The sequence below is a fragment of the Pristiophorus japonicus genome, chromosome 16, assembly GCF_044704955.1.
Source record: "Pristiophorus japonicus isolate sPriJap1 chromosome 16, sPriJap1.hap1, whole genome shotgun sequence".
NCBI classification, from domain to species: Eukaryota; Metazoa; Chordata; class Chondrichthyes; family Pristiophoridae; genus Pristiophorus; species Pristiophorus japonicus.
In genome coordinates this window covers 27,388,494-27,395,354 of record NC_091992.1, presented here as the reverse complement: position 1 = coordinate 27,395,354, position 6,861 = coordinate 27,388,494, and positions in this window count along the sequence as shown.

Here is a 6,861-nt window from a genome sequence, read left to right as displayed (position 1 = left end):
GTACCGAGACGGTCGACAAGGGAGCGCAAAGCCCCAGATCGTCTCACCTTGTAAATAAGTGTATTGTTGACTTCACGGGGGAGTGATGTTATGTATTTAACCCCTTGTAACCTTGTAACCTGTATCACACCTGTCCACCAGAGGGCCTACCTGTTGGAGTACCAAGGGATCCCAGTATCCCTTGGGAGTATGGTATATAAACAGGCCACCCACGAGTTACCTGCACTCTGGAACTACAATAAAGGAGCTAAGGTCACACTTGCTCATTACACACAGTACTCGGTCTGACTATTTATTATGAGTGTAACAGTTTCTAATTCATCTCTTGTCGTCATTGACAACCATTTGGAGCACATTATAAATGCGAGCATGTAATGGTTTACAGCCATTTGCCAATCCATTGGAGTCATTATAATACTGCAGCTTTCAGAGAACAGACAGTACAGTACTTACTCAGAAAATATGCTTGTGCAAATTGAATTTTTATTATGCTTTGTACATCATTTTAGAATTTAAATCTTTTTCGGAATTAGTATTAAAACATTAACATCAAACGTGTAACTTTGTAGCTTGTGAAGAATATCTTTAATCGCAGACATCTTTAGCGAAGTTTAAACTCCCGGACAGTGGGACAGACCATCTGGGAAATGTAAGTGGGCATCCAAAGGCAGCTCGCCAGGTTTGGGCTGGCCCAAAGTAAATCATTGCGGGGGTAGGGGCTTTGGGGAATACAGAAGGGGGGAGCCCGGGGCAGCAGCCCAGACTATTTGTGATATCTGGAGGAGCACTCCTAGGCTTACACAAGTAGTTTTCTCTAATTTTTATCTTGGAGGGGTTCAGCTTCTACTGAGCAAAGCATTCCCACTCAGTCGGCTATAAAAATGGCTTTATTGAAGTAAGTTGATCTCTATTAGCATAAATTCACGAGGCTCCGTGTTCGGCTTTAAGAGGGCCGCAGGGGAGTACAATGAATGTTAAGTGGACTATTCAATTTTAACTCCCGTGCAACCTGGTATCTGCCGGGCTGTTCAAATCCCCCACTTGTAATTCTTTCTTTCGTTCTTCCTTTTTCAATTGCTGTCTGTCCTTCCTCCTTTCAAAGGCTTTCTGCTCGATCCTTGGATCTCGTTACATTTACCTATATACCATTGAAACTCTGCAAGCAAAATCTATCAACAACTGAAAGAATTTTTCCGAACTAGGAAATAAGCCAATATTTGAAATAAAGAAAGACTTGCATTTAAATAGCGCCTTTCACAACCTCAGGACTTCCCAAGTTGCTTTACAGCCAATGTAGCACTTTTGAATTGTGGTCACTGTTGTAATGTAGGAAACGTGGCAGCCAATTGGCACACAGTAAGTTGCCACAAACAGCAACAAAATAAATGACCAGATTACTTGTGTTAGGAATTGGTTGTGGGATAAGTGTTGGCCATGCCACTGGGAGAACTCTCCTGCTGTGGGATCTTTTACGTCCACCTGAGAGGGCAGGTGAGGCCTTGGTTTAATGTTTCATCCAAAAGGCAGCAACTCTGACAGTGCAGCGCTCCCTCAGTACTCTTTTTAAACAGAGGAGGTAAGAATTCCTATGGTCATCGTTTGCGAAGATTTTCTCTTTTCGGTATTTTCTTGTGATATTGTAAAAACATCATAAAAGAAACCCAAGGTTGAGTTATTTATTTTAAGTGGGTTAACACCCCTGTTAAAATTGTGAGCAAAGGAAAATTGTGAGCAAAGGAACTTCATATAGATGTGTTAATGTACGTTCATTTTACACAGTGCAATTTAATCCCTTAGAAAAAAAAACTAAAAATATTTTGGTTGTTTTGTACATTTGGAGGTAATTTTCTGACTTTGAATTCTCACGAGGAACATTGTCAGGAGCACATATCAAATATTTCTGCTGCATAAATTCCCTGAGCTTAATTTGCACAAATTGTTGAAGGTGGCAGGGCAGGTTGAGAAAGCGGTTAAAAAAAGCTTACGGGATCCTGGGCTTCATAAATAGAGGCGTCGAGTACAAAAGTAAGAAGTTATGATGAAACTTTATAAAACACAGGTTTGGCCTCAACTGGAGTACTGTGTCCAATTCTGGGCACTGCATTTTAGAAAGGATGAGAAGGCCTTGGGGAGAGTGCAGAAAAGATTTACGAGAATGGTTCCAGGGATGAGGGACTTCAGTTACCTGGATAGACTGGAGAAGCTGAGGTTGTTCTCCTTCGAGCAGAGAAGGTTGAGAGGAGATTTGATAGAGGTGTTCAAAATCATGAGGGGTCTAGACAGAGTATAGAGAGAAACTGTTCCCATTGGCAGAAGGGTCAAGAACCAGAGGACACAGATTTAAGGTGATTGGCAACAAGACCAAAGGCGACAGGAGGAAAAACATTTTTTTATGCAGTGAGTGGTTAGGATCTGGAATGCAGTGCCTGAAAGGGTGGTGGCTTTCAAAAGGGAATTGGATAAGTACCTGAAGGTAAGCTATTTGCAGGGCGGGGGAATGGAACTAGCTGAGGTGCTCTGGCAGAGAGCCGGCATGGGCTCGACGGGCAGAACGCTGTAATCATTCTATGGGCTGAATTTTCCCCAGTATTTGCTCCATTTTTTTTGGAGTAGGCTGCTTTTTCTGGCCGAACTTAAAAATCCCCAGTTTCCCCAATCAATTTGCACCAGTGCAACTGACGCTTTTTTTCTCAAAAGGGGGCGTTACCAGCCATCTACGCCAGTTCTGGCCATTTAGGCAACTTTGGCCAGCTAATAGTTACTCCATTTCTACTTAGGCCAGCGTATGTGGCCGCTCGAAAAAATCCTTGCGGAGAGTAAAAGAAATTGGTGCAGGTAAGTACATCGGAGGCCATTCAGCCTGGGATATAGGGGGGGGGGGGGGGAAGCGGATAGGACCTGGACCTGAACCAAACAAGCCTCAGCTATGTTAAATAAATCAATGCGGAGTGCATTTGCAAACAAAAACTACTAATGAGACATTGAAAAATAAAACCCATTCAATAGAAACACCACTTCTCAGAAGGAACAGACTTGCGAAACCATTCTTCCTTCGCACAATTAAAATAATCAAGAAATAATCATTACCGCAATTCGAAAAGAAATAAAAAATTGAAATCCTACCTTCAGCATCAAACTGCAATTCACCTTTCTGCACCCGGGAAGGTAGCGGGGCCGGTGCGGGAGGCCACTCGGTCTGGGCTAGGGGCAGGAGGGAGCGAGCTGGCCGCCATCGGGGGCCACAGAGGGGCTACAATTCAATGGAGAGGCTGCGGCGGGGGAGGGAGAGGGGGTGGTGCGGTGAGGGAGCGAGCGAACTGGCTGGCATCGGGGGTCACAGAGAGGCTGCAATTCAACGGAGAGGCTGCAGCGGGGGGGGGGGGGGAGGGGAGCGGGGGTGGTGTGGTGAGGGAGCGAGCGAACTGGCTGGCATCGGGGGTCACAGAGAGGCTGCAATTCAACGGAGAGGTTGGGAGCGAGATGGAGCGAGTGGACTGGCCGCAGGATTCAACTTGACCTGTGGTCTCTTTGTGCCCCCACAGTGAGAATAAATACCACGTGATTGTCATTGTGAGGTGAGCCGGACTGACATGGACAGGTTGAACCGAAGCTTTCCGGCTCAACTCCTCTGGGATTGACATCGACTGCAACACCTTAAATCTTTGTAACAAATGGCACCAAGAAGACACTGCTTTATCAATTGATTTCATCATCATAGGCAGTCCCTCGGGATCGAGGAAGACTTGCTTCCACTCTTAACATGAGTTCTTAGGTGGCTGTACAGTCCAATACGAGAACCACAGTTTCTGACACAGTGGGACAGATAGTCGTTGAGGGAAAGGGTGGGCAGGGAGCCTGGTTTGCCACACGCTCTTTCCGCTACCCGCGCTTGATTTCTGCATGCTCTCGGCGACAATACTTGAGGAGCTCACTGCCCTCCCGAATGCACTTCCTCCACTTAGGGCGGCCTATGGCCAAGGACTCCCAGGTGTCAGTGGGGATGTCGCACTTTATCAGGGAGGCTTTGTAACGTTTCCTCTGCCCGCCTTTGGCTCGTTTGCCGTGGACGAGTTCCGAGTAGAGCGCTTGCTTTGGGTGTCTCGTGTCTGATATGCGAACTATGTGGCCTGCCCAGCAGAGCTGATCAAGTGTGGTCAGTGCTTCAATGCTGGGGATGTTGGCCTGGACGAGGACGCTAATGGTTGTGCATCTGTCCTTCCAGGGACTTTGCAGAATCTTGCGGAGACATCGCTGGTGGTATTTCTCCAGCGACTTGAGGTGTCTACTGTACATGGTCCATGTCTCTGAGCCATACAGGACAGCGAGTATTATTACGGACCTGTAGACCATGAGCTTGGTGACAGTTTTGAGGGACTGATCTTCAAACACTCTTTTCCTCAAGCGGCTGAAGGCTGCACTGGCGCACTGGAGGCGGTGTTGGATCTCATCATCAATGCCTGCTCTTGTTGATAGGAGGCTCCCGAGATAGGGGACGTGGTCCATGTTGTCCAGGGCCACGCCGAGGACAGGCTGGTGTAGGACCTTTGTCTTACTCATGTTTAGCGTATGGCCCATGCTTTCACACGTTGGTAAATACGTCGACCATGTCCTGGAGTTCAGCCTCTGTGTGTGCCTCCTATCAACAAGAGCAGGCATTGATGATGAGATCCGACACAGCCTCCAGTGCGCCAGTGCAGCCTTCGGCTGCCTGAGGAAAAGAGTGTTTGAAGATCAGTCCCTCAAGACTGTCACCAAGCTCATGGTCAACAGGGCCGTAGTAATACCCACGCTCCTGTATGGCTCAGAGACGTGGACCATGTACAGTAGGCACCTCAAGTCACTGGAGAAATACCACCAGATTCTGCAAATCCCCTGGGAGGACAGACGCACAAACATTAGCGTCCTCGTCCAGGCCAACATCCCCAGCATTGAAGCACTGACCACACTTGATCAGCTCCGTCGTCCGCCTACTGTAGCTCGATGACAGAGGTTGGAGTGGTCTTGGACCTGGCCTGGAGATGGTGAAGGTTGAACAGCTTCCCACTGGTTCTGTAGTTTAGCTCCACTCCAACAGGGAGTTTATCAACTGTGAAGTGGAGCATGGCAGCGAGGAAGATTGAGAAGAGGGTTGGAGCAATGACGCAGCCCTGCTTGACCCCGGTCCGGACATGAATTGGGTCTGTGATGGATCCGTTGGTGAGGATCACGGCTTGCATGTCGTCGTGGAGCAGGCGGAGGATGGTGATGTACTTTTGGGGGCATCCGAAAGGGAGGAGGACGCTCCATAGACCCTCGCGGTTGACAGTGCCAAAGGCCTTTGTAAGTTCGAAGAAGGCCATGTATAAGGGCTGGCGCTGTTCCCTGCATTTTTCCTGCAGCTGTCGCGCTGCAAAAATCATGTCCGTTGTGTCCCAGAGGGGACGAAATCCGCACTATGACTCTGGGAGGAGCTCCTCGGCCACGGGGAGAAGACGATTGAGGAGGACTCTAGTGACGACTTTCCCAGTGGTTGATAGCAGGGAGATTATCAAAATGTCCAATATGATTTGATTGCAACTCACAGGCACGCAGGCACAAGTAGCTGGTTAAAAATGGCCGATTGCCAAATCGGAGTGCAACTGCACGTGCACGGCCATTTCAGAGACATCAGGAACGTCACTTTTTTCCACCGCGCATGCGCAGACGTCCCGGCACATTTTCCAGCGCAGAACGCAGGCTCCACTCCCCGAGGCGACTAGCCACGCTGCGTGGCTGCAGAGAAGAGGTCAAATAGCGGTGAAAGTAGGAAGATTTTTTTCTGGAGCATCTCCTGACATACGGCGCAACTTGGGTAAGTACGCTCGAAAATGGGCTCGGGAAAATTGAGCCCTCAAATTCTATCATTTCTAAATTGCGCTCCCGGTAGATTAAGACTCCCAATCATTAACACAAAGTCAATAAATTAGTCCCTTTGAACTCTTCTCTGCCTCATTTTCTACTTCAATTTTTCTCTTCTCACTTTGTCCTGTCTGTTTGGCTTCAGATACTGCTTCTTGACTCCCCATTGCTTGATACTCAGTGTAGCATTTATGACAGATCTGGCAGCCCACTGGGCAACAGTGTCAGCTGATGTTAGCACTAACTCAGCCGCTCAGAAACAACACAATGAATTGCCGCTAGCTGCCAGTCACAGGGATGCCTATTATAGATTGTGGATCTCGGGTAGTCCAGGCGATTTTGTAAGCAATTTTGACAGCTGACTGAGCGGAGTGCCCAACATGGACAGGGCTGCCAACTTTGGTTGGATGTATTCCTAAACCTTCTCCAACCGCCCCGCCCGCCACCGCCTCCCCCCCACCACATCTCCAATATTTTTTGGGATAATAAACAATAGTGTTCAAAGAAGATGATTAAAAAGCACACAATTTTTTTAATGCTCCTAATGATTTTTCTCTCCAGTTGCTCACAGCAGATGAATCTTTAATTCCTGGAGATTCCAAGACAATCCTGGAGGGTTGGTGTTATGGGCGCTCTGCTCAGTAAAACTTGGTAAGGATATTGCCAAACTTATTTTTGTGGGGCCTGGAGGTGCAGGAGACTTACCCAACTGCCGGCCTGATGGCCTCCGGCTGCCCGATCTTCGTAAGCCCACAGTGCGGACTATGGCCACCCCAGTCTCCACTTCACCCTTCCCACGTACAAAATGCTCCCAAATTTCCCACCTCTATGGATTACCCGACTGCCAGCACCCTGGCGTCCTCTAAGTCTGCTCAATCTTCATCGGCCCAAAGCTGGCGAGCTACCTTTAGACGTTTCGGGCAGGCAGTTGGCCAAGAGCAAGTTACTGAAGCCTGGCCGTTAAATTAGTCGGGGCTTTCCCCG